Source organism: Pleurodeles waltl, chromosome 12 (genome assembly GCF_031143425.1).
Source record: "Pleurodeles waltl isolate 20211129_DDA chromosome 12, aPleWal1.hap1.20221129, whole genome shotgun sequence".
NCBI lineage: Eukaryota > Metazoa > Chordata > Amphibia > Caudata > Salamandridae > Pleurodeles > Pleurodeles waltl.
Genome location: NC_090451.1, coordinates 134,498,641 through 134,518,703, shown reverse-complemented (window position 1 = coordinate 134,518,703; position 20,063 = coordinate 134,498,641). Strand labels below are relative to the sequence as shown.

The following is a 20,063-nucleotide window of genomic DNA, read 5'->3' as shown; positions in this document are numbered from 1 at the left end:
CATCCTCGAGGTTTCGCCAGCACAATCTTCTTAGTCCAGAAGAAGGGTGGGGGAGCCAGATTGGTCCTGAATCTCAAACATTTCAACTCCTGGATGGTGTATCGCCATTTCAAGATGGAGGGCATTCACCTCCTCAGAGATCTTTTAAGAGACAAAGACTGGATGGTGCGCCTAGACCTCAAGGACGCTTACCTCTCAGTTCCAATTTTTGTTCCTCACAGGCGTTTCCTCCAATTTCAATGGGGTTCCCATTGGTTCGAGTTCAAGGTTCTTCCCTTCGGCCTCTCCTCAGTACCCTGGTGCTTCACCAAACTCTTGCGCCCTGTGGTACAATTCTTAAGAGAACGAGGAGTACGTCTAATTATTTACCTGGACGACATTCTAATTATGGCCCAAGAGAGGGATCTCGTTCTGACCCATTTAAATTGGACATTGCAATTACTCCAGGACCTCGGGTTTGTCATAAATTCCGAAAAGTCCTGTCTAGTACCAACTCAGAAGATAGAATTCCTGGGGTTCCAAATAGATTCTTTGGCAGCCCTATTAATTCTTCCGAGCAGCAAACGAAACCTGATCAAGAAAGAGTTGAGGAGAGCGCTTGCCTCTCCGACTATGTCATTGAGGACGTTAGCACGCCTTTGCACAGAAGATGTCCCACGGCGTGCTGGAGGATGCAGAGTTGTTTCCAAGCAGAAAGACCGCAAACATGCCTTGCGAGCTGCAAAGGTCGCAGTTGAAGAAAATGGGTGCTGCCTGGGCCCAGGAAGGACTAGGAGGTTGCCACTTGGAGGAGGGGACGGAGGGGGTGCTCAGCAGCACGGAGAGCCCAGGCAGAAGCAGGCAGCACCCACAGAAATCTGAGCACGGCGGTCATCTCAACACTACAAAGGAGGGTCCCACGAAGTCGGTGGTCAACTCAGTGAGTTGAGCAATGCAGGACGGAGTGCTGGGGACCTGGGCTATGCTGTGCAAGAAGGATTCCTTGCAAAAGTGTGCAGAAGCCCTAGCAGCTGCAGTTCACGCAGTACACAGGATTACTGTCTGCCGTGGGGAGGCAAGGACTTACCTCCACCAAATTTGGACAGATGGACCACTGGACTGTCGGGGTCACTTGGATCCAGCTCCTGCGTTGCAGGGACCACGCTCGTTGAGATGAGAGGGGACCCAGAGAACCGGTGAAGCAGAAGTTTGGTGCCTGCATTAGCAGGGGGAAGATTCTGTCCGCCCACAGGAGATTTCTTCTTGGCTTCCAGTGCAGGGTGAAGGCAGACAGCCCTCAGAGCATGCAGCATCAGGAAACAGTCAATAAAGCTGGCAGGATTAGGCGCTACAATGTTGCTGGTAGTCTTCTTGCTACTTTGTTGCTGTTTTGCAGGCGTCCTGGAGCAGTCAGCGGTCGATCCTTGGGAAAAGTGGAAGAGAGAGATGCAGAGGAGCTCTGGTGAGCTCTTGCATTCGTTATCTGAAGAAAAACCCACAGGAGAGACCCTAAATAGCCCTCAGAGGAGTACTGGCCACCTAACCAGGTAAACACCTTTCAGGAGGAGTCTCTGACGTCACCTGCTGGCACTGGCCCCTCAGAGGCCTCCATTGTGCCATCACACCTCTGCATTCATGATGGCAGAGGTCTGGGACACACTGGAGGAGCTCTGGGCACCACCCCTGGGAGGTGCTGGTCAGGGGAGTGGTCACTCCCCTTTCCTTTGTCCAGTTTAGTGCCAGAGCAGGGGTTGGGGGATCTCTGAATGGGTGTAGACTGGCTTTTGCAAGGAGGGCACTATCTGTGCCCTTCAAAGTATTTCCAGAGGCTGTGGAGGCTACTCCTCCCCAGCCCTTAACACCTATTTCCAAAGGGAGAGGGTGTAACACCCTCTCTCAGAGGAAATTCTTTGTTCTGCCTTCCTGGGACTGGGATGCCCAGACCCCATGAGGACAGAAACCTGTCTGTGGGTTGGCAGCAGCGGTAGCTGCAGTGAAAACCCCAGAGAGCTAGTTTGGCAGTACCCGGGGTCCTTGCTGGAGCCCCGGGGATGCATGAGATTGGCACCCCAACACCAGATTTGGTATAGGGGGACAATGCCATGATTTTAGACATGTTACATGGCCATATTCGGAGTTACCATTGTGAAGCTACATATAGTTTTTGACCTATATGTAGTGCACGCCTGTAATGGTGTCCCCACACTCACAAAGTCCGCGGAAATTGCCCAGAACATTGTGGGGGCACCTTGGCTAGTACCAGGGTGCCCTCACACTTAGTAACTTTGCACCTAACCTTCACCAAGTGAGGTTTAGCCATATAGGTGACTTATAAGTTACTTAAGTCAGCGTAAAATGGCTGTGAAATAACGTGGACATTATTTCACTCATGCTGCAGAGGCAGTCCTGTGTAAGAATTGTCTGAGCTCTTGGGTGGCAAAAGAAATGCTGCAGCTCATAGGGATTTCCTGGAACCCCAATACCCTGGGTACCTAGGTACCATATACAAGGGAATTATAAGGGTGTTCCAGTGTGCCAATCAGAATTGGTAAAAATGGTCACTAGCCTGCAGTGACAATTTTAAAAGCAGAGAGAGCATAAGCACTGAGATTCTGGTTAGCAGAGTCTCCGTGACAAAGTTAGGCACCACACAGGGAACACATTTAGGCCACAAACTATGAGCACTGGGGTCCTGGCTAGCAGGATCCCAATGAGACAGGCAAAAACAAACTGACACACAAGTAAAAAATGGGGGTTACATGCCAGGCAAGATGTACTTTCCTACACTGAAATATTCCCCCAATCAACCAGGGGGCAAGCCTCCTTCCATCAGCTACCCCCCAAAACCGATTATGATGTTCTCTTGTCCGCTGCATTGCCAAGGGTAGAGGAAATCTGCTGTCATGGGTATTAATGCCTCCGTAGTCTGACTCAGATGGATATTTATCATGGTTTTAAGATGACTTTCACCCATTATGGCTTCATGATCGAGTTCTCAACCAGGCACCATCAGTATCTGGGCGGGCTCTACCCTTATCATCAGGAGAGTACATTTGGGAATGGGTATCTAAGATAGTAAGTGCCTACGGGGTGCCCCAGTTGTTACCGCTCACTCTATTACAGGTCTACTGGCAAGAGTAACAAGCACTGGCAATGCCAATAGGTCATGCCTATTTCCAAATTACCTTAGCTATGTAACTTTCTTCTAAAACAAAGACAACATCCTTCTTTTACAATTTAGTGTGATCACGTTAGTGCTGTGTTTTAGATTATCAGTGATGTTGAAGTTATTCTAAAAGGTATTGTTTGTAGCTCGCAGCATGAATGTAATAAAGAGCGTTTCACCGATTTAACTGCTGTTTTTTTTTCTTCTTCAAAGTAGACATAAAGTAACATATGTTGGTAGCTGTAAAACTGTCCCATGGTCTATGCCTCAGAGGATGAAGCAGGGAGATGTGATTACATGAGCAGAGCTGGGAACTTTGAAACCCAGAAACTTGGTTCGAGTCTCAGCATCAGCTGATCATTCTGTGATTCTGGACACATCATTTAATCTCCTTGTTCATAGAACATACATGTGATAAATCAACCTGACAGCTCTTAAAATGATTTAAATCCATCCCAACACTGTGCATGGGAGAACAGCACAAGCCTCATGGTATGTGAGTGTGAGACGTTTTATGCTTGCTAGAGGATTCCAGTAGCAAGTCAAAGGTGGCATGTGTGCCCACCAGGTTGGTGGCTTGATGCTCTACTGGGTTTTAGCTGGAGCAATTAACATGCCGAGGTGGGGATATTTTATGCATATACCTTTGTAGTGTGGTGTTTACTATTACAACATTGTACCCGCACTGGAAATGTATGTACATTTCAAAGTAAATGGTGTTGCATCATGAGTTAAACACGGTCCCTTAAGGTAAAAGAGAAACTCTATTTAGTTGAGATTGGCATCTCACCTTGAGCACAACTACAGTGGGGTAAAGGGAAAATGAAGAGACGCTGTGAAGTGAAGGCTGATATGTTAATCACGTGCATCTCTGAGTGCGCCAAGGCAGGGACCAACTGCTAACAAGCATTTGCAATGCAATGGATCTCGCGTTTGCTCGAGTTAGAGCTAGTAGTGTTGCAAATTCCTAACTGGACTTTTCTTGCCACATAAATTGAAAATGAAAAGTAAAACAGTTGACATAAGTGAGCCGATTCAAAGCACCACGGCCGCCATGAGCATAAAGGAGAGACAAAAAAGGAAAAATAAATTTGCTCACAGTCAAACGTATTGGCAAAAGTGCAATTATCCATGTTACAGGGTCAATGGCCAAGGCAATAACAATACTGTCCCAAGGAGGGACAAACATAAAGCATTTACCAATGATAACAAAGGATTTTTCAAAGGCAAGCCCATGAACAAGTGATAGTGATGGGGGTGCGGGAGGCGTGGTCAAAAGCCCATAGATAGATTACAACTGGTATATGTATGGTAGAGGCATGAATGATAAAGGTTTTGTGTTGTAAACGCATTTCATGGTAAAGGTTTCTCGGTAAAGGCATTTTATTGTAAAAATATTGTTCCAAAGGATGTCTCTCACTAGATTTCCAGTTATCACAGTATAAATACTACATAATGCAGTTTTTAAAGGAGAAATTGGAAATAACTTAGGGCCTGATTTACAGGTTGGAGGAGGTGTCACTAGTCACAAATGTCATATGACTGGTATCTCGAACGCCATATTGCCATACCATAATAACCTATTCAGCGGATGGGATATTCATCACCTTTGTGACAAGTAACTCACAAGCCAAACTCTAACTCAGGCTCTTAAATTTATTTTTGGTTTGCAGGGTCTCTGAGTACCAATGAAAGTGTCACAGTGCCACCTAGAGGTCAGACTGTAAACTGTCTATTTATTGTATTGATAATTTTTTTAAGAAACTGAGCTAAGTAAGATTTTTCTTACTTAATTTACTAAACTTTGGCCCATATTTATACTTTTTTAGCGCCGCATTTGAGCCACTTTTTGACGCAAAAGCGGCGCAAACTAACAAAATACAATTGTATTTTGTTAGTTTGCGCCACTTTTGCGTCACATAATGACGCAAATGCAGTGCTAAAAAAGTATAAATATGGGCTTTTATGTCATAAATAAGCTTATGCATCAGGAGCATAACGCTGGCCCCTACAGTCCCTATAGCACAGCGGGGGCTACTTGCCAGTTTAAACCTTATAAATAAATATTCGTGAGGTATGGAAGTCTGAGGGGCCATTTGGCTCATTTTCCAGGACTGGGGTGAGGGTGGGGACGCTATTTCCCGTTATACCACTGTGTGTAGCAAGTAGAATGCACATGACTGCTGCAGAAAACAAGCATTTGCAATGCAATGATTCTCTTGTTTGCTCGAGTTAGAGCTATTAGCATTGTAAATTCCTAACTGGACTTTTCTTGCCACATAAATTGAAAATGTAAAGTAAAACAGTTGAGATAAGCAAGTCAGTTTAAAGCACCACAGCCGGCATGAGCATGAAGGAGAGACTAAAAAGGAAAAAGAAGTTTGCTTGCAGTCAAACATATCGGCAAACATGCAGTTATCCATGTAACAGGGTTGCTCCCCAGGGTGGTAAGAAGACCACCCCAAGGCGGGAAAAAGGTAACGCATTTATCAATGTCGTCAAAGGATTTTTGAAAGTCAAGCCCATGAATGAGTAAAAAAGTGATGGGCGTGAGGTGGGCATGGTATAAATCCCACATAGATACCAACAAGTCAGAAAGGCAGCGCTTGCAAGCTGCTATGCTGGACCTAAAGTGACCCAGTCATTTGTTCAAGATTGGTCGAGGGGTCAGGCTGCAGATAATAGTAAGAGAGCCCACAGACTAGAATTAATAGAGCAGCTACTCCTGCTCCTGGCAGTCTGCAATTCTTAAAATACTTTACAGAGACTAAGGAAATCGGAGGAATTGATCCTTAATCAACAGTTTAAGAAATTAAAACCCTGGGGTAGCACTTTCTATATTTTAGCACCATCAATGCAATGCCCTACTGAATGTCCTATGTCAGTGAAGTAGTCTGCGTGTTTTCTTTTAGGAAAGAGTTGAAAATATATCAGTTTTACTGATATAGGCGGCTGACGCGGTAGAAAATCTTACAGAAATTTCTTTGTAGCACTGAGGAACGTCAGAGCGTACCTTTTGCGCTTTATAAGTGTTTCTCTCTCGCTCACTCATGGCTATGAGACGCAGTAAAGTCAACAGAAAGGGAGGCGGTGAGGACTCCATGGAGAGACAGACTGTGCATTTTTTCTGCACAAAGACTTACAGGAAAAATGTCTAAGGATTGCGAGTGTTCAGCCCACGGAGCTCCTCTATAAATCTCTCTGACAATCACATCTATGGAGGCAGAAGTTTCCTTTGATCTAGCGGGGAAATGGGACGAGCGTGGAAAGACCCCTTGATTAGTGCCATGTAATTCACTGAGAAAGAAAATAAGCATTTGCAATGCAATGGGTCTTGGGTTTGCTTGAGTTAGAGCTATTAGCGTTGTAAGCTGATTCAAAGCATCATGGCCGCCATGAATGTGAGTGCGAAAGAGAGACACAAACAGAAAAAGAAGTTTGCTCGCAGTTAAACGTATCAGCAAACGTGCAATTATCCATGTAACAAGGCCACTGGCCAAGGCGGCAACAAAATAAATGTAAAGCATGTACCAGTGATAACAAAGGATTTTTGGAAGGCAAGCCCATGAAGGAGTGATAGTGACGGCCGTGCGGTGGGTGTGGTTGAAAGCCTACAGATAGATTACAACAAGAAAGACCGCTTGCGCGTTCGACCCAGTGCTTAATTTGTGCTTGTTGGTTCCAGTGCTGAGCACTGGCACTTATTTTTGAGGGCTGGCGCTTAATTTTCTGCCTCAAGCCTTTATTGCGAACAAAAGACACATTTGGGAAAGACGGAGGAAGAGAAAAACGAAAAAGCGTTAAAAAGGGATAGAGCAGAAAGCTGTAGGAGTGAGCTAAAGGGGCAGGGAGTGGCTGTAAATGGAGTGAAGAGGCCTGAGATGATTTTAGGATTATGCTGCTTCAGTATTTTGTGTTTGCACATTTAATTGCAACAGCCGCGTATTTAAGATGCGGGCTTTGGGCACCAAGGCACGTTTTTACTTACAAATTAAGCGCTGGCTCGACCTAAAAAGCCACACTGTGCCTGCTTGTCTGGTGGGACTGTGAAACACCACACATTTTTCGGAAAATAAAACCTTTATAATTTTTCTCCACCTCTCTACAGGAAGAATAACAAAACCTGATATAAGAATAGAAAGACTGCAAAGGGTGTCATGGAAAACGTACACATCTGTATATATTTTGAAATATGAAGACCATACTCTGGAGGAGGAAGTGCTCAAAAATACTTTAAACGAGCGAGCACTGATTTAAATGTTATCAATCTCACTCATGCTTCCACAACCCATGTGCTCTTTCCTTCACCCCTTGTGACCGCTGGACATCCCACCTAGAAGTCGAGGAACCGCCACTCTCGGGGTGAAAATGTGACCGTTAGTCGCGCAAGCACCGGTTCAAAGAGCGCTTCAAAAAGTGCTCTTTGAGAGCCCCATGAAAGCGGGGTGGAGGATGGTGTCACAAGAGGAAAAGTCCTGGGGGCCAGCAGTGTCCACTACATGGCACTAGCAACAGACGTAGCGCTCGTGGTTTACACATCAGCCACCACGGTCAATTATTTACTAAATTAACAGCAAACACTTATTACACTGTATGCACGACTTTCTCTTTTACTGGGATAAATGGAAAAACTACTGGCCCGTACGGGGATCGAACCCGCGACCTTTGCGTTATTAGCACCACGCTCTAACCAACTGAGCTAACCGGCCGGCTGAAAACATGATGCACAAAACCAAACAAATTCAGTGACCAAGACAGGCCCTCAATTATTTCTTTTTTATGGGCATTGATTAAACATTCCCAGCCCAGCATAATTTCGCCCCAAGACATTCAGGCGCTGGTACAGTCATGATCTTACCAAGGACATGCACACACAAGGAACGATCACCAGAAAACACATACAATATTTCTTGAATTGCACTGAACGCGCTTCACTAAGAAGAGCTACATGATCGTCACTTCCGGGAAAAGATGGATTGAAGATCAGAATCTCTCTATAGTCCCCAGTTCCATACTCACCCACAAAAAGACGTCTCAGCCCTGCAGTACCGCGCATGCGCTTTGTTCTTCTCACTCCCGAGTTCAATCCTTACCGCAAAATATCACAACTGAGTTCTCCGTTCGTAGCCCTTCACTCCCTGTACCCCGTTCCCTGTACTTATTTCCCCCTTCGCCCCCCTCCAACATACGTTCATAGACCTTGATCATTTGCTGCACTTGTTCTATGATCCCCTCGAGTACACAGTTTACACGTTTCCAACCCTATGCTATGCCTTGTAGCCCATTATTCCCTACGCCGACCGATCAGGAATTATCCGAGCTTTGTTCTCCTCCGTCTACCGGGTGACAACACATCAACTATATTATAGTGGATTACAGGGCAGTGATTGCTGCTAGTAGGTGGAGAGTGGGTAAGGCGATAGAACGAAAATGTATAGGAGTCTCCGCAGTTAACAAGTTCCTATCTTGCTAACTGCCTTGTATTCTCAACAGATAATTCACGTTTTAGATTATCAGCCACATGCCCCCAAAGAGAAAAATATTGCGGAGTGAACGCTTTTCAAGTTCAGTCTTTCGTGAATTCACAGCCGCACTAGTACATCACGTCAGTAACATGCATTGAGATTACCACAGGCCCCGTTCTAGCAGGGGGTCCGGGGGGCCACTCAAACATGACCTTTGGCCCACTCAGTCACCGCAGAAGAGGCAATGGAGAAGGGACATATTAAGTGCTTCCTCCATCTCAACATTAGAACGTTCTAATGTTGTTTTCAGTGTTTAAAACTGCAACCGAGCGCTGTGTGGTGGGAACACAGCACTAGTAACAGGGGAGCCAAGCCAGAGCCGAGCTAAGGGTCTGACTTGTCTACTAGAGCCCATGCACGGGCAGAGCCATTTTACTATGTAATACATACAACAAACCACTTAAACTACGGTACATTCTCTTCAAAATTCCAAAACGTGCATTTCCTTAACACATGAAAGCTTTGAATTTAATGTCACAACATAGTCCTGCATTGAAAAGTACTTATTAAAAGTTATACTTTTTAAACATTAGCTTAGAGTCCAAAATTTTCTAGCTTATGCAACAAGAATTTTCAATTCTATTAAGGACACGGAGGCGAGGATTCTATGTCAGGACCGGAGGCTTCGGATTATGCTTCTCTTCACTTTACTGACAAACACAGCACCCAATGAAAGTGTAACAAATTCAAAAACTACAAATCCCATGAACCCCAGTCCACCAATCATGGGTCTATACTGTCCATAAATAGCCTGAACTCTATAGTCCTTCCTCTTTCTTTGCTGCTCCAGCAGCCAGTTAAGTGCAGCGTGCCTCTTGTCCTTGTCTTTATACATTGATTCTTGTTTAACGGCAGCGAACGCAAGCGCGCTGGCGAGCGCTTCTTGTTGACAGAGTGCCTCGTCCGTATAATAGTTCCAAAACTAGTGTTTTCTCGCCGGCGTGGAGTGGGGGCAGGCCGTTCTCAACGAGCCTAGGCTCGCTGAGTAGAGGACGTTGTCCTCTTTCTACTTCCTCGCTCGCGCATGCGAGTTGAGAGGAATCGGAAAATCTTCATTCCGACCGGCTCTCTCAACGCGCGTGTGCTTCGGGGAAGGCAGATCTGTAAAAGTTATTATCCAAACAGCTAACAATCGCCCGTAGGGGCTGTAATAATACATTGAGAGCTCTGCTCAGGGGACTAAAGAGTATTTTTCCTGGTTAGCTCCTTTTTTAGCATAACACAGGTTAAACTCTGTAAGCAGGTGGCTCCCTCCACAACAGATTGCCGGCTGTACAGCTACTAACTGTACAATTTAATTATAAAAATCTCCTGCTCAGGGCTTTTTGTCCCCCCCTGCTAACTCCTCCCTTATCACTACCTTTAACATGGCGTACTACGCCAATGATGATGAGCAGTAAGACAAACTGCAAGTGATGCCAGCTGAGCACCAAATGGAGGAAAGGCTTGTGAAGGCACTTGGTCATCACGTACAAGACTCCGTGAATTGGGCCCTAATCCAGGCCCTGAAACCCTTTTCACAACCCCTGTCGAACTTTGCTAAAAGGGAATTTTTGGGCGAGAATAGCCAGCAGCCTCGCCTTCAATCCGGAGATTCCAGGGAAACTATGGCTTTACACCTGCAACGTTCAAATAGCAGTTCCTCTGCAGAAATCCTGTTGCAAATGGCAACCTCTGTGTTGCGTGACCATGCCTATGGAGGTTTTCCCCAACCTCAAGAGCCATCATCTAACTTCCTGCAATCCTCGCGATCTAGCTATCAAGATCCTTCTTCCTCAAAATCAGACTCAGACGAGTCTCAGGCAGATCCCCAGGCGTGCAAAAAACAGCGCAAGACCCGACACAATATGCCCGAGAACAACCCCTCCCCCGGGCAAAAACCTGCTATTTTCACCAGAGGATATTATCCATCCTCGCTCCACAGAATGGACCCCTAACCAGGAGGTCGCCAGCTACGTAAAAGTTTTGAGAAGGAGGTGCGCAACACCCTTCGGTCAGAATGTCCTCGGCCTTCCCTTCTCGGTAAGGTAGCAGAAACTCCTGAGTTAGATCCAAACATGGCGACTTTTCTCCGAAAGTTCGCTAAAGACCCAAAGAAGGGTCTGGATCATGCATGGAGAGGATGCCAGGACAAATTACTGGACGTGTCAGGTCCCTTAACGAAAATTTTGGATCTAGCCATTCAATCTAAGGAAACAGAGGCTCCGTTAGACACAGACACAATCCTACAATGGGCGCAGAGAGCAATCTGCCTTCTTGGCAATGCCAACTGCGCCATGTCAACGGAACAGCGACGATCCTTCCTCATTCGCTTAGACCCAAAACTTGCAGATTTGGCCACTAATGAGGCTGGGCCCTCGGCCAATGGTATGCTCTTTGGAGATAAATTAATTTCCAATTTGAGCAAGTATGTGGCTATCTTTACAGCCCTCGACAAGGCTCAATCCAACATCAAAAAGGTGTTCAACAACGCTCTTTTTATCCGGGCCGGACGTTTCAGGGGCCGAGCGTCAGGCCGAAGATATCAGGCTCCCAAACACGCCGCTCAAGGCAATCATGGGGGTTACTCAGACCAACACAACTTCTACCCCAATTGCTACAGGGGTCGTGGTCGATCCTCCAGAGGATATCGTGGAAGTAACTCCAATCAGGACAACTCAAACTCAGGTGAGAATTATTCCTCCTTCGGAGGTCATTTTGGGGGGCAGGATACAACAATTTCTCCCAGCCTGGAGACTAATTACACAAGACTCATGGGTTCTTCAGACAGTTCAAGGTTTTCAACTAGAATTTTATGCCCCTCCGAAGCAATCGACTCCTCCCATGCCTCTCCTTTTTTCCCTTGCAGATCGCAAATTTATAGAAGAAGAAATATTCTCGCTCCTTCAAAAAGGAGCGGTGGTGATGTCCTCTCCACATCCTCGAGGTTTCACCAGCACAATCTTCTTAGTCCAGAAGAAGGGTGGGGGAGCCAGATTGGTCCTGAATCTCAAACATTTCAACTCCTGGATGGTGTATCGCCATTTCAAGATGGAGGGCATTCACCTCCTCAGAGATCTTTTAAGAGACAAAGACTGGATGGTGCGCCTAGACCTCAAGGACGCTTACCTCTCAGTTCCAATTTTTGCTCCTCACAGGCGTTTCCTCCAATTTCAATGGGGTTCCCATTGGTTCGAGTTCAAGGTTCTTCCCTTCGGCCTCTCCTCAGCACCCTGGTGCTTCACCAAACTCTTGCGCCCTGTGGTACAATTCTTAAGAGAACGAGGAGTACGTCTAATTATTTACCTGGATGACATTCTAATTATGGCCCAAGAGAGGGATCTCGTTCTGACCCATTTAAATTGGACATTGCAATTACTCCAGGACCTCGGGTTTGTCATAAATTCCGAAAAGTCCTGTCTAGTACCAACTCAGAAGATAGAATTCCTGGGGTTCCAAATAGATTCTTTGGCAGCCCTATTAATTCTTCCGAGCAGCAAACGAAACCTGATCAAGAAAGAGTTGAGGAGAGCGCTTGCCTCTCCGACTATGTCATTGAGGACGTTAGCACGCCTTTGCACAGAAGATGTCCCACGGCGTGCTGGAGGATGCAGAGTTGTTTCCAAGCAGAAAGACCGCAAACATGCCTTGCGAGCTGCAAAGGTCGCAGTTGAAGAAAATGGTTGCTGCCTGGGCCCAGGAAGGACTAGGAGGTTGCCCCTTGGAGGAGGAGACGGAGGGGGTGCTCAGCAGCACAGAGAGCCCAGGCAGAAGCAGGCAGCACCCGCAGAAATCTGAGCACGGCGGTCATCTCAACACTACAAAGGAGGGTCCCACGAAGTCGGTGGTCAACTCAGTGAGTTGAGCAATGCAGGACGGAGTGCTGGGGACCTGGGCTATGCTGTGCAAGAAGGATTCCTTGCAAAAGTGTGCAGTAGCCCTAGCAGCTGCAGTTCACGCAATACACAGGATTACTGTCTGGCGTGGGGAGGCAAGGACTTACCTCCACCAAATTTGGACAGATGGACCACTGGACTGTCGGGGTCACTTGGATCCAGCTCCTGCGTTCCAGGGACCACGCTCGTTGAGATGAGAGGGGACCCAGAGGACCGGTGAAGCAGAAGTTTGGTGCCTGCATTAGCAGGGGGAAGATTCTGTCCGCCCACAGGAGATTTCTTCTTGGCTTCCAGTGCAGGGTGAAGGCAGACAGCCCTCAGAGCATGCAGCATCAGGAAACAGTCAATAAAGCTGGCAGGATTAGGCGCTACAATGTTGCTGGTAGTCTTCTTGCTACTTTGTTGCTGTTTTGCAGGCGTCCTGGAGCAGTCAGCGGTCGATCCTTGGGAGAAGTGGAAGAGAGAGATGCAGAGGAGCTCTGGTGAGCTCTTGCATTCGTTATCTGAAGAAAAACCCACAGGAGAGACCCTAAATAGCCCTCAGAGGAGTACTGGCCACCTAACCAGGTAAACACCTTTCAGGAGGAGTCTCTGACGTCACCTGCTGGCACTGGCCACTCAGAGGCCTCCATTGTGCCCTCACACCTCTGCATTCATGATGGCAGAGGTCTGGGACACACTGGAGGAGCTCTGGGCACCACCCCTGGGAGGTGCTGGTCAGGGGAGTGGTCACTCCCCTTTCCTTTGTCCAGTTTAGTGCCAGAGCAGGGGTTGGGGGATCTCTGAATGGGTGTAGACTGGCTTTTGCAAGGAGGGCACTATCTGTGCCCTTCAAAGTATTTCCAGAGGCTGTGGAGGCTACTCCTCCCCAGCCCTTAACACCTATTTCCAAAGGGAGAGGGTGTAACACCCTCTCTCAGAGGAAATTCTTTGTTCTGCCTTCCTGGGACTGGGATTCCCAGACCCCATGAGGACAGAAACCTGTCTGTGGGTTGGCAGCAGGGGTAGCTGCAGTGAAAACCCCAGAGAGCTAGTTTGGCAGTACCCGGGGTCCTTGCTGGAGCCCCGGGGATGCATGAGATTGGCACCCCAACACCAGATTTGGTATAGGGGGACAATGCCATGATTTTAGACATGTTACATGGCCATATTCGGAGTTACCATTGTGAAGCTACATATCGTTTTTGACCTATATGTAGTGCACGCCTGTAATGGTGTCCCCACACTCACAAAGTCCGCGGAAATTGCCCAGAACATTGTGGGGGCACCTTGGCTAGTACCAGGGTGCCCTCACACTTAGTAACTTTGCACCTAACCTTCACCAAGTGAGGTTTAGCCATATAGGTGACTTATAAGTTACTTAAGTCAGCGTAAAATGGCTGTGAAATAACGTGGACATTATTTCACTCATGCTGCAGAGGCAGTCCTGTGTAAGAATTGTCTGAGCTCCCTATGGGTGGCAAAAGAAATGCTGCAGCTCATAGGGATTTCCTGGAACCCCAATACCCTGGGAACCTAGGTACCATATACAAGGGAATTATAAGGGTGTTCCAGTGTGCCAACCAGAATTGGTAAAAATGGTCACTAGCCTGCAGTGACAATTTTAAAAGCAGAGAGAGCATAAGCACTGAGATTCTGGTTAGCAGAGTCTCAGTGACACAGTTAGGCACCACACATGGAACACATTTAGGCCACAAACTATGAGCACTGGGGTCCTGGCTAGCAGGATCCCAATGAGACAGGCAAAAACAAACTGACACACAAGTAAAAAATGGGGGTTACATGCCAGGCAAGATGTACTTTCCTACACTGAAATATTCCCCCAATCAACCAGGGGGCAAGCCTCCTTCCATCAGCTACCCCCCAAAACCGATTATGATGTTCTCTTGTCTGCTGCATTGCCAAGGGGAGAGGAAATCTGCTGTCATGGGTATTAATGCCTCCGTAGTCTGACTCAGATGGATATTTATCATGGTTTTAAGATGACTTTCACCCATTATGGCTTCATGGTCGAGTTCTCAACCAGGCACCATCAGTATCTGGGAGGGCTCTACCCTTATCATCAGGAGAGTACATTTGGGAATGGGGATCTAAGATTGTAAGTGCCTACGGGGTGCCCCAGTTGTTACCGCTCACTCTATTACAGGTCTACTGGCAAGAGTAACAAGCACTGGCAATGCCAATAGGTCATGCCTATTTCCAAATTACCTTAGCTATGTAACTTTCTTCTAAAACAAAGACAACATCCTTCTTTTACAATTTAGTGTGATCACGTTAGTGCTGTGTTTTAGATTATCAGTGATGTTGAAGTTATTCTAAAAGGTATTGTTTGTAGCTCGCAGCATGAATGTAATAAAGAGCGTTTCACCGATTTAACTGCTGTTTTTTTTTCTTCTTCAAAGTAGACATAAAGTAACATATGTTGGTAGCTGTAAAACTGTCCCATGGTCTATGCCTCAGAGGATGAAGCAGGGAGATGTGATTACATGAGCAGAGCTGGGAACTTTGAAACCCAGAAACTTGGTTCGAGTCTCAGCATCAGCTGAGCATTCTGTGATTCTGGACACATCATTTAATCTCCTTGTTCATAGAACATACATGTGATAAATCAACCTGACAGCTCTTAAAATGATTTAAATCCATCCCAACACTGTGCATGGGAGAACAGCACAAGCCTCATGGTATGTGAGTGTGAGACGTTTTATGCTTGCTAGAGGATTCCAGTAGCAAATCAAAGGTGGCATGTGTGCCCACCAGGTTGGTGGCTTGATGCTCTACTGGGTTTTAGCTGGAGCAATTAACATGCCGAGGTGGGGATATTTTATGCATATACCTTTGTAGTGTGGTGTTTACTATTACAACATTGTACCCGCACTGGAAATGTATGTACATTTCAAAGTAAATGGTGTTGCATCATGAGTTAAACACGGTCCCTTAAGGTAAAAGAGAAACTCTATTTAGTTGAGATTGGCATCTCACCTTGAACACAACTACAGTGGGGTAAAGGGAAAATGAAGAGACGCTGTGAAGTGAAGGCTGATATGTTAATCACGTGCATCTCTGAGTGCGCCAAGGCAGGGACCAACTGCTAACAAGCATTTGCAATGCAATGGATCTCGCGTTTGCTCGAGTTAGAGCTAGTAGCGTTGCAAATTCCTAACTGGACTTTTCTTGCCACATAAATTGAAAATGAAAAGTAAAACAGTTGACATAAGTGAGCCGATTCAAAGCACCACGGCCGCCATGAGCATAAAGGAGAGACAGAAAAGGAAAAATAAATTTGCTCACAGTCAAACGTATTGGCAAATGTGCAATTATCCATGTTACAGGGTCAATGGCCAAGGCAATAACAATACTGTCCCAAGGAGGGACAAACATAAAGCATTTACCAATGATAACAAAGGATTTTTCAAAGGCAAGCCCATGAACAAGTGATAGTGATGGGGGTGCGGGAGGCGTGGTCAAAAGCCCATAGATAGATTACAACTGGTATATGTATGGTAGAGGCATGAATGATAAAGGTTTTGTGTTGTAAACGCATTTCATGGTAAAGGTTTCTCGGCAAAGGCATTTTATTGTAAAAATATTGTTCCAAAGGATGTCTCTCACTAGATTTCCAATTATCACAGTATAAATACTACATAATGCAGTTTTTAAAGGAGAAATTGGAAATAACTTAGGGCCTGATTTACAGGTTGGAGGAGGTGTCACTAGTCACAAATGTCATATGACTGGTATCTCGAACGCCATATCGCCATACCATAATAACCTATTCAGCGGATGGGATATTCATCACCTTTGTGACAAGTAACTCACAAGCCAAACTCTAACTCAGGCTCTTAAATTTATTTTTGGTTTGCAGGGTCTCTGAGTACCAATGAAAGTGTCACAGTGCCACCTAGAGGTCAGACTGTAAACTGTCTATTTATTGTATTGATAATTTTTTTAAGAAACTGAGCTAAGTAAGATTTTTCTTACTTAATTTACTAAACTTTGGCCCATATTTATACTTTTTTAGCGCCGCATTTGAGCCACTTTTTGACGCAAAAGCGGCGCAAACTAACAAAATACAATTGTATTTTGTTAGTTTGCGCCACTTTTGCGTCACATAATGACGCAAATGCAGTGCTAAAAAAGTATAAATATGGGCTTTTATGTCATAAATAAGCTTATGCATCAGGAGCATAACGCTGGCCCCTACAGTCCCTATAGCACAGCGGGGGCTACTTGCCAGTTTAAACCTTATAAATAAATATTCGTGAGGTATGGAAGTCTGAGGGGCCATTCGGCTCATTTTCCAGGACTGGGGTGAGGGTGGGGACGCTATTTCCGTTATACCACTGTGTGTAGCAAGTACAATGCACATGACTGCTGCAGAAAACAAGCATTTGCAATGCAATGATTCTCTTGTTTGCTCGAGTTAGAGCTATTAGCATTGTAAATTCCTAACTGGACTTTTCTTGCCACATAAATTGAAAATGTAAAGTAAAACAGTTGAGATAAGCAAGTCAGTTTAAAGCACCACAGCCGGCATGAGCATGAAGGAGAGACTAAAAAGGAAAAAGAAGTTTGCTTGCAGTCAAACATATCGGCAAACATGCAGTTATCCATGTAACAGGGTTGCTCCCCAGGGTGGTAAGAAGACCACCCCAAGGCGGGTAAAAGGTAACGCATTTATCAATGTCGTCAAAGGATTTTTGAAAGTCAAGCCCATGAATGAGTGAAAGTGATGGGCGTGAGGTGGGCATGGTATAAATCCCACATAGATACCAACAAGTCAGAAAGGCAGCGCTTGCAAGCTGCTATGCTGGACCTAAAGTGACCCAGTCATTTGTTCAAGATTGGTCGAGGGGTCAGGCTGCAGATAATAGTAAGAGAGCCCACAGACTAGAATTAATAGAGCAGCTACTCCTGCTCCTGGCAGTCTGCAATTCTTAAAATACTTTACAGAGACTAAGGAAATCGGAGGAATTGATCCTTAATCAACAGTTTAAGAAATTAAAACCCTGGGGTAGCACTTTCTATATTTTAGCACCATCAATGCAATGCCCTACTGAATGTCCTATGTCAGTGAAGTAGTCTGCGTGTTTTCTTTTAGGAAAGAGTTGAAAATATATCAGTTTTACTGATATAGGCGGCTGACGCGGTAGAAAATCTTACAGAAATTTCTTTGTAGCACTGAGGAACGTCAGAGCGTACCTTTTGCGCTTTATAAGTGTTTCTCTCTCGCTCACTCATGGCTATGAGACGCAGTAAAGTCAACAGAAAGGGAGGCGGTGAGGACTCCATGGAGAGACAGACTGTGCATTTTTTCTGCACAAAGACTTACAGGAAAAATGTCTAAGGATTGCGAGTGTTCAGCCCACGGAGCTCCTCTATAAATCTCTCTGACAATCACATCTATGGAGGCAGAAGTTTCCTTTGATCTAGCGGGGAAATGGGACGAGCGTGGAAAGACCCCTTGATTAGTGCCATGTAATTCACTGAGAAAGAAAATAAGCATTTGCAATGCAATGGGTCTTGGGTTTGCTTGAGTTAGAGCTATTAGCGTTGTAAGCTGATTCAAAGCATCATGGCCGCCATGAATGTGAGTGCGAAAGAGAGACACAAACAGAAAAAGAAGTTTGCTCGCAGTTAAACGTATCAGCAAACGTGCAATTATCCATGTAACAAGGCCACTGGCCAAGGCGGCAACAAAATAAATGTAAAGCATGTACCAGTGATAACAAAGGATTTTTGGAAGGCAAGCCCATGAAGGAGTGATAGTGACGGCCGTGCGGTGGGTGTGGTTGAAAGCCTACAGATAGATTACAACAAGAAAGACCGCTTGCGCGTTCGACCCAGTGCTTAATTTGTGCTTGTTGGTTCCAGTGCTGAGCACTGGCACTTATTTTTGAGGGCTGGCGCTTAATTTTCTGCCTCAAGCCTTTATTGCGAACAAAAGACACATTTGGGAAAGACGGAGGAAGAGAAAAACGAAAAAGCGTTAAAAAGGGATAGAGCAGAAAGCTGTAGGAGTGAGCTAAAGGGGCAGGGAGTGGCTGTAAATGGAGTGAAGAGGCCTGGGATGATTTTAGGATTATGCTGCTTCAGTATTTTGTGTTTGCACATTTAATTGCAACAGCCGCGTATTTAAGATGCGGGCTTTGGGCACCAAGGCACGTTTTTACTTACAAATTAAGCGCTGGCTCGACCTAAAAAGCCACACTGTGCCTGCTTGTCTGGTGGGACTGTGAAACACCACACATTTTTCGGAAAATAAAACCTTGATAATTTTTCTCCACCTCTCTACAGGAAGAATAACAAAACCTGATATAAGAATAGAAAGACTGCAAAGGGTGTCATGGAAAACGTACACATCTGTATATATTTTGAAATATGAAGACCATACTCTGGAGGAGGAAGTGCTCAAAAATACTTTAAACGAGCGAGCACTGATATAAATGTTATCAATCTCACTCATGCTTCCACAACCCATGTCCTCTTTCTTTCACCCCTTGTGACCGCTGGACATCCCACCTAGAAGTCGAGGAACCGCCACTCTCGGGGTGAAAATGTGACCGTTAGTCGCGCAAGCACCGGTTCAAAGAGCGCTTCAAAAAGTGCACTTTGAGAGCCCCATGAAAGCGGGGTGGAGGATGGTGTCACAAGAGGAAAAGTCCTGGGGGCCAGCAGTGTCCACTACATGGCACTAGCAACAGACGTAGCGCTCGTGGTTTAAACATCAGCCACCACAGTCAATTATTTACTAAATTAACAGCAAACACTTGTTACACTGTATGCACGACTTTCTCTTTTACTGGGATAAATGGAAAAACTACTGGCCCGTACGGGGATCGAACCCGCGACCTTGGCGTTATTAGCACCACGCTCTAACCAACTGAGCTAACCGGCCGGCTGTAAACATGATGCACAATACCAGACAAGTTCAGTGACCAAGACAGGCCCGCAATTATTTCTTTTTTATGGGCATTGATTAAACATTCCCAGCCCAGCATAATTTCGCCCCAAGACATTCAGGCGCTGGTACAGTCATGATCTTACCAAGGACATGCACACACAAGGAACGATCACCAGAAAACACATACAATATTTCTTGAATTGCACTGAACGCGCTTCACTAAGAAGAGCTACATGATCGTCACTTCCGGGAAAAGATGGATTGAAGATCAGAATCTCTCTATAGTCCCCAGTTCCATACTCACCCACAAAAAGACGTCTCAGCCCTGCAGTACCGCGCATGCGCTTTGTTCTTCTCACTCCCGAGTTCAATCCTTACCGCAAAATATCACAACTGAGTTCTCCGTTCGTAGCCCTTCACTCCCTGTACCCCGTTCCCTGTACTTATTTCCCCCTTCGCCCCCCTCCAACATACGTTCATAGACCTTGATCATTTGCTGCACTTGTTCTATGATCCCCTCGAGTACACAGTTTACACGTTTCCAACCCTATGCTATGCCTTGTAGCCCATTATTCCCTACGCCGACCGATCAGGAATTATCCGACCTTTGTTCTCCT

General features: G+C 45.8%; 2 non-coding genes across 2 annotated transcripts; both read right to left on the bottom strand.

The window, feature by feature from the left end:
* Positions 1-7,780: 7,780 nt before the first annotated feature.
* Positions 7,781-7,854, bottom strand: TRNAI-AAU (transfer RNA isoleucine (anticodon AAU)). Its single transcript has one exon. It is a non-coding gene; the product is annotated as a tRNA-Ile (tRNA).
* Positions 7,855-19,366: 11,512 nt separating this feature from the next.
* Positions 19,367-19,440, bottom strand: TRNAI-AAU (transfer RNA isoleucine (anticodon AAU)). Its single transcript has one exon. It is a non-coding gene; the product is annotated as a tRNA-Ile (tRNA).
* Positions 19,441-20,063: the final 623 nt, after the last annotated feature.